Source organism: Halictus rubicundus, chromosome 1 (genome assembly GCF_050948215.1).
Source record: "Halictus rubicundus isolate RS-2024b chromosome 1, iyHalRubi1_principal, whole genome shotgun sequence".
Lineage (NCBI taxonomy): Eukaryota > Metazoa > Arthropoda > Insecta > Hymenoptera > Halictidae > Halictus > Halictus rubicundus.
The window spans coordinates 31,294,519-31,303,150 of record NC_135149.1 but is presented as its reverse complement, the minus strand read 5'-3'; the positions used below and the strand labels follow the sequence as shown (position 1 = coordinate 31,303,150).

Genomic DNA, 8,632 nt, shown 5'->3' with positions numbered 1-8,632 from the left:
CCCTTATTTTTAGTATATACAGTCCCGGACAAAATGCTAACGTGCTGTCTTTAATTTCTTCAGGATTACTTAGTATTTCTGAATTTCGTACATAATATCGTAATTGTTACGATCTGGAGAGACGAAACGTGTTAGTAAATAAGGTTGACCTTGCCAGCTTTCTGAGCGAGCAGAAGAAATACACAAATGCTTAGGGTGAAATATAGTACATTTGTGCTTTGTGCTGATATCTTTCAATAGTTTGCGAGTTGCCAAGCAGTTAACCCTTTGCACTCGAGTGGTCACTCTGAAGCACCACTAGAAATTATTGTGGCATTATTTCAAAGAAATTACAAAAAATATTACAAAATATTTGTTACATTACAAAATTTGTATTTAATAGATTACTAAACATTGAAATATTTTATGTGGAAATCGCATCAGTTTCGTATGAATAAAATGAAAATATTCTAAGACGGTAGAAAAATTTAGTTTTAAAATGAAAATAGCGCCGAGTGTAAAGGGTTAATAGCGAGTGTCAAGTTTTAAAGTTAAACGTCGACATGGGCCGCGGAAAAGAATTAAGTCGAACTGAAATCGCAAGGATTATTGAACGAAAAAGTCAAAATGTTACTGTTTCCGAAATTTCAAACATTGTTAAAAGGTGTCGCAAGGTAGTATATAATTTATTAAGAGATCCTGCAAATTATGGAAGGAAAAAAGTTGTGGGAGACCGCCAACATTATCAGAACCGGATAAAAGGGCTATTATTCGTATTGCTTCGAACTCAACATTGACATCATGTGAAATTGCTCGAAAAGCCGGCATCACTGCAAATGTCTGAAGTGTTCGTCGTGTTCTTCAGACGTGCAAGTTTATTCAAAGATTGAAAATGAAGCAAAAACCTCCGTTAACAAAACGTCATAAGGAGCGGCGATTAACATTTGCAAAAGAACGTATTCACTGGAAGAAGAAATGAAGACGTATTTTATTTACGGACGAAAAGAAGTTCAATATGGACGGCCCAGATGGATTTTCATTCTACTACCACGACTCAAGAAAAGAAAGAACTGTGAAAAAACGAAGACAAATGGGTGGGGGTGGTGTGATGATCTGGGCCGGAATTCGATACAAAGGTAAAACAGATGTACAGTTTCTTGAAAGAAAAATGAATAGTCAGAAATATATAAATCTAATCTCGCAACAAATTAACGAACATGCACAACGAATTACCAAAGGTAAATTTATTTTTCAACATGACAATGCTGCCATTCACCGAGCTAAAATCGTAGAACAATTTTTTCAAAGAGAAAATGTATCAGTTATGCCATGGCCTGTACACTCCCCACACCTGAATATTATTGAAAATTGTTGGGGAGAACTCGCACGAGCTGTATACAAGAATGGAAAACAGTACAATAATATTCAACAATTAAAAGAAGCTATTAAGGTAAAATGGGGTAATTTGTCGCAAGATACAATTAAAAAGGCTATATAAGTCCTTACTAAATCGGATGCTCGAAGTAGTAGAAAATAAAGGCGGAAACACCCATTATTAATTTGCTGTTAATTATTATGTAACTTTCTTTTTTGTGGAAATATATGTATAAATTTTGTAAGTGTGCTATCATTTCGCTAGCATTTGTATATTTCTTCTGCTTACTCAGAAAGCTAGCGAGGTCAACCTTATTTACAAAGAGATTTCGTCTCTGTGCGTCATAACAATTATGATATGTTGCACGCACGTGCTATCATTTTGTCCGGGACTGTAAGTTTCAGAACAGAAAATGGAAATTCTATGTTCATAGTGTGGAAGTGGAAATGGACCCAACACCGAGCAGAAATATTATACCAAACAACAAAACCACAAACAGAGGATCTCGACCGTGAAACAATTGAAAAATTAATAGCAGCATAGAATCCGACAGGATAACAAAAAATAATGAAACAAGTGTAAGTCTTAAAATCCATTTCAAACTAATTGTGAGCCATGTTATACCAGATGTTATCTGTAATGAAATCGCATGTGCAATTTCCTCACGGCATGATGGATAAAGATTCAACTCGATTCTACGAATGCCTGAGAATAGAATAAACAGACGTACTTTCAACAAACCTAATCTATTTTAGAACCATCACTGGTGTTAAACGCCATTACTCGATTCGTTAAAATCGTAGACCATAGTTTCTGGATTTGTGTCGGTAAAGATCTCTCCTCCGATGATTTCGTTTGTATAACACGCCACTTAAGATTTTTAATGCACGCTGAGTGCACGCTGCGGTTCAGTTTAATGCACCTGCCAAGCAAAACCTCTAAAACTCCAGTGCTTGGCAATATTCCGTATTTCTCTTCCGATTTTTTCCTGCTGATTAGCCGGATAAATTACACGCCATTGCAGATACAAAGCGGCTCGCTACTTTTGTCATTAACGTTGTAAAGTTCAAATTTGTAGATCTTCAAATTGTGAAATTGTGTTCAATTGTTTTAGCGCGGCGCACAGTGGGCCAAAAGCGCCAAAACGTGGCCAAAATACGAAGGAGTACTTCAATTTAGTTCAAAATTGATACTCACAGGTTTCTCGGGTCGCTGATTATAAATCTGATGTCAAAATTACAAAAGAAAACAAAATGGCGGATTCAATATGGCGGATGCGAAACCAAAAGAGTGATTGGACTTCCTTGAAAATTGGTATTTCCATATTTTTCGGGCCGGCGAATATGAATCTGATGTCAAAATTACAAAAAACAAAATGGTGGATTCAATATGGCGGATGCGTAACCAAAAGAATGATTGGACTTCCTTGAAAATTAGTATTCCCATATTTTTCGGGCCGGCGAATATGAATCTGATGTCAAAAATGCAAAAAAAAAACAAAATGGCGGATTGAATATCGCGGATGCGTAAAAAAAATTATTGGACTTTCCTGAAAATTAGTATTCCCATATTTTTCGGGCCGGCGAATATGAATCTGATGTCAAAACTGCAAAAAACAAAATGGCGGATTCAATATAGCGGATGCGTAACCAAAAAAATTATTGGACATTCCTGAAAATTAGTATTCCCATATTTTTCGGGCCGGCGAATATGAATCTGATGTCAAAATTACAAAAAACAAAAATAAAATCTTTTTTAAACAATAAAAAAATTATTGTTAAAAAAGAAATTGTTGTATCGGAAAACTCTATAAGTGGAACCATACAATGCTCATTTAACAAATTTTATTATAGCTTCTAAATTTCTCGAGAACACATGCTTGTAACTAGTACTATGACTACCTCTGCGTCACAAAAATGGATCGCATTACGAAAGGGTCAGTTTTGGGCAGCTACTTTTTCAAAATAATGTTAAATAATAGTGTCTACTACAAGACTCGACAAGAATCTCCGTGGAATATTGTGGAATGTACAACTTTTAGTATACATTTGTAAACTCTGTGCACTAAGTTTTATCGTTCACTTCATACATTCCAAACATTAATTAATATAAATCCAATGTTATTATTATGTATAGTATTTACTTCCAGGAACAGCATCCATCGTACACGGACAAAAAAAAATTCAATTTCCGTAAAATTGTAAGCTTGACACCTTTTTTTTCGCAACGTAGTTCACTGCACGAAAACTGCGAGACGACTGTATGGGATATTTGAACTCCCACCATTTAGCAGTTATAGGTAGTAAGACCTTTTTACCTTCGGCTTCTTATGCAGTCATTACCTGAGAATCCAATACGGCAAGAGCCATACCCCTAACGTGAAATTCATTTTTTGCATTTTGGCCACGTTTTGGCCGCTTTTGGCCCACTGTGCGGCGTTTCGCAGCACGGGAGCTCGCCTAACGTCTGAACAAATTAAAGGTCGAGTATGGTGCTCGGCTGCTAGGTTGTTTGTGGGAATTGTGGGTCGGATCGTCGGCGGTGCGGCGTGTTAGCTCGCAAATCTCCTCAGCCAAAACGGATTAGGTGTACGCAGCGGCGAGAGATAAGTGATTGCACTCGTGCATCATACTCTCTCGGAAAGAAACCAAGGTTGCTTCCGGCTTCTTGCGCAACATCGGGAACAAGGAAACGGTACGATAGGCTGGCGCCCGATAGCCGAGTAAATTCTTCCTAGTTTTAAACCTCTCCGGCGATCGGAGATATCTTCCAGAGAAATTCAGTTAGCCGAGTTTGCTTAAAACCCCGCGAAGATCGGATCATCTTCAATTCGCGCGAGTACGATTTTCCTAATCGCACGATACGACCCGCGATTCCTGCGCCGGCTTTAATTTTGTTGCTAGGATAATAATTTAGGATCATGGTGTTGGTGGTGGCAGTTTTTCTTTTCTCCTGCTGGCAATTAGAGTCCGCGCGCGCTCGGGATACGGGAGTCGTAGAATTTCTGCTACCACGGACGATAAAATCACAGTGTAGCATTTGATCCCTCGGGAGAGGAAGAGCCTCGCCGTTAAATAACCAGCTAGATCGGTAATTTAACAAATTCAAATCGTGCAGATCTGCGGCAAGTACCTGTTCGGGTAATGCATAGTTGAAGTAGAATGCCGGCTGCGTTTCCACTCGGAGAGAGCAACGAATGTTGTTGATCGGTGGCTGGGTCAAGGATATTTACGCGGATATTTCTTAAACTGTTTATACAAGTTGGCGTCGAAGTGGAATTTGTTTGCTCCTCATAGAGGCAGAGAGCTGATTGGCTCAGCTTCCCCAGCACTTTGCAACACTGATTTCTATTAAATCCGCCATGTCTGAATTGACTCTAAATCAATTTTCACTCTACAACACATTTTTATTAAAATTATTCGACATCTACACGAATAGGATCTATAGTCTTGATGTCCATAATTGTCATTTACTTTGAGTAGTTGATTCATCGAATTAGAGTTAATTCAGTTTTTTAAGAAAATAAGAAAAGGATTCCAAAATAAGATGCTAAAGCGGAATGTAAATTGATTTCAGTTGTGCTAAACATAAATATAAAAATATAAACAGGAGTGAAAATCCACCCAGTCAATGCTAATGGCCAGACAGCAGATTTTTATACGGCTGCAGTTTAAAAAAATTCTCTGAATGTATCACAGCATTCGATGTATAATTGACCTCCTACAAAAATAATTATTAGACTGCGAACGTTGCATTCCACAAATTCGAATAAACCACAAGCGCACGAAGGCTCGCAGTCTAATAACTAGACTGTGGATTTTATGCATTTATGAGAAGAATGATAACGTGAAGCACAAAATAGTAGAATCGTCAGAAGAAAACAAGTACTATATATATATATATATATATATATATATATATATATATATATATATATATATATATATATATATATATATATATATATATATATATATATATATATATATATATATATATATATATATATATATATATATATATATATATATATATATATATATATATATATATATATATATATATATATATATATATATATATATATATATATATATATATATATATATATATATATATATATATATGCAGAATTTGCAGCCTCTCTCTCTCAATTTTCCTCCATTTCTACACGACATACTAACTACGTCACCACTCGATAATAAAGCGCTAGACACATCGACGGCAGGCAAAACACTTTGCAAAAAGACGGAAGACATAACCGTTACAATTCATTATGCATGGACGATTGAAAAGGACTAAATTTTTTTGCATACACGCCTAATCTATAATCATGTTCGAGAAGCGAGCACCTTCTGGCTGAATTCCCGTTCCCCGCAACTGATGCGTAAAATTCGCTCAGTCTACTTAATCATCATCGACGAAAACGAAACTCCATCTGATTTCGATTTCTCCGAGCTCGCGCTCGCGCTCGCGCGTGGCTATAAAAATCTAAATCACCATGAAGATACTCTATCCATTAAACCGCGAGTGTAGCGCGCGCGCACGGACGCGTCTCGATATCACCTCGCATTACAGTAACCTTTGCGTAATAGCGTAATGAATGAAAGCGCGATCCTTTCACGCGAGGCAGTGACCTTTCGATGGACGCGGAGGATCGTCGATCGATCCTCACTCGATCTTCTTAGTCTCTCGATCTTCTCTCGGTCCCTCCGTATGTATCCGAGATTATGTTCGCGCACACGTGTGTGCGTGTGTGTGTGTGTGTGTGTGTGTGTGTGTGGCGAGCGCGCGAAACGATGGGCTGCCGGTTAATCCGTGGGTTAGAGGATGGATATCCATCCGAGCGCCGCGATTCCACTGGGTCAGATTCACGCTTGACCTGGGCCGAACGGATACCTGGTGTAACCGTGTATCAGCAAGACCGGCAAGAATACCGATGCTTCCGGATGCTTGCGCAACGCCCGGGAACCAGGAAGCCATCGCAAAAAAGTGATAATTATTCGACTGTTTCCCTACAAAGAAATCGCGGCCGTTCGGGGCTCGGTGGACCGTGGACACCGCGTCCGATTTAACACTAAACCTGCCATAGCTGGTCAAAATGACCGTTCCAGATTTTTTATTTTACAATTACTGAAATTGTAAAAGTGCTTTCGTGGGAAGTGATTAGATAAATATATTTAGGAGAGAACGTATTATAATACGAACCGCACAAAACCCAAATCAATTCAATCTCGTCATTTTTTATAAGACAATATGTGGTAGTTGCTTTTAAGGCTCGGTAGGTTTAGTGTTGATACGGGTACCACTAGCAAAATTCCTCTCTTTTCATCTTCTTCTTCCTGCTTATAATATTCTCCAAGAAATTCCATTCCAAACAATTTTGTTTGCAACTACTCCCCGTTATTTTGACAGTTTAGTACAGTGGATTCTCGTTGCGAGTCAGTTGCGCCGTTCTGGTGGCTGACTCTTAGACGAAATCTGAGGTTGTCGCCGAGCGTCGCATTTGAAATACACAGGGCACGCTGGAAACCTAAGAGTCATATCCGTCTACAAGTCATAAAAGCCTATGACTAGTAAGCGATATTGCCAAGAATGAGAAAATGTCTTTCTCCGATACAATGTTGCACGTAGGAGAGACAGCCCAAATCGTAAGATTGGCACTGACTCGTAATGAGAGTTCACTGTACTTCTTTTATAGTCTTGTGAGTCTTTTATATTAGGGGTACCCATAAAGTAATCAATTATTTTGAAATCTAAAACAAACTTTGTAGTAAATTCAAGTTTTTATTTCTTAATTCATTATATAATCTTCATCATTATCAAGGACAGTTTGCCATATTTCCTGCAAATTTTCAATCCCCCTCTCATAGAAATCCAGGGTTCGTCAAGCAAAATATGACTCAAGGTGCTTCCTTACATCTTCTACAGAAGATAATATATATATAATTATTATATATAATATATTAATATAAATATTAAGTTATTATGGTCCCAACTTGTTAGTCTTGTTAAAATTTGGATTGGGAACAATTTCCTGCACATTTGAGTATGTTAAAATCAGCCAACGGTCATATCGCGCTGCAGTAAACCGATTCTCGTCCGATCATCGAAGTTAAACAGCGCTGAGCGTGGTCAGTACTTGGATGGGTGACCGCCTGGGAACACCGCGTGCTGTTGGCTCTCTTTTTTTTATTTCTTTCCACTAAAATTAATAAAAAGGCAGCCTTGTTAATACGTATCAGAAGTTCCCATTAATCAATTATTTGCAAAGAATTTGTTTTGCCTTTAGTTCTGTACCGATCGTTGAAGAGGAAACACGTATTCTTTTACAGTTTTCGGTAAAGCAGCCTGTATTCAAAATATTCTAATAATTTTTTTTACAATCCTGTAATAAAATGGCGGCGTCCGTACCTTCCGAGGATCGTATTCGTCATTGCACACTTTTTCATTTTCATGCGGGATTTAATGCAACGGTGACAACAAAGAGAATTTGCGATGTTTATGGAGATGTATTGAAGGTCAACAAGTGTCAACGTTGGTTCGGAAGGTTTGCTGCTGGTGATTATGATCTCTCTGACAGGCCTCGGACGATCAGTTGAATTTGATAATGACACCCTAAAATCTCTAGTGGAAGCCGATCCGAAATTAAGTATACAAGAATTATCGAGAAGCCATGGGTCCGCATGGTCAACTATACGAAGGCACCTACACGAAATGAGAAAGGCATGTAGGCAAGGAATATGGGTGCCGCATCGATTATCTGAGACCAACAAGAATATTCGTCGATCAATTTGCACTTCATTGCTATCCAGATTTCGTAGAGATCCATTTCTTAGCAGAATCGTTACCGGAGATGAAAAATGGATTCTTCATGATAACATAAAGCGTTCCAAGCAATGACTTTCTGCAAATCAAACCGCAATATCAACCCCTAAACCTATCTTATCAATTGGAAAGGTGTTACTGTGCATTTGGTGGGACTGTCGTGGCATAATTCACTTTGAGTTGTTGAAACCTGGAGAAACAGTTACTGCTCAGTTGTATTGTCAGCAATTACAACGGCTGTATTCAGAACTGTTGAAAAAGAGGGCATCTTTGGTCCACAGAAAAGGTGTAATACTGCAAATTGACAATGCCCGGTCCCATGCAGCGAAACTCACTCAGGAAAAGATCAAAGAATTGCAATGGGAAGTTTGACCGCACCCCCCGTACTCACCGGATATTGCTCCCTCTGATCTTTTCAGATTGGAGCATTATTTAAGAAATAAAACATTC

At 38.2% G+C, this 8,632-nt stretch overlaps 1 non-coding gene across 1 annotated transcript; it reads left to right on the top strand.

Moving 5' to 3' along the window:
• The first annotated feature begins 7,417 nt into the window (after nt 1-7,417).
• On the top strand, nt 7,418-7,537 carry LOC143361822 (5S ribosomal RNA). The gene has a single exon (XR_013083531.1). It is a non-coding gene; the product is annotated as a 5S ribosomal RNA (ribosomal RNA).
• The last annotated feature ends 1,095 nt before the right edge of the window (nt 7,538-8,632 follow it).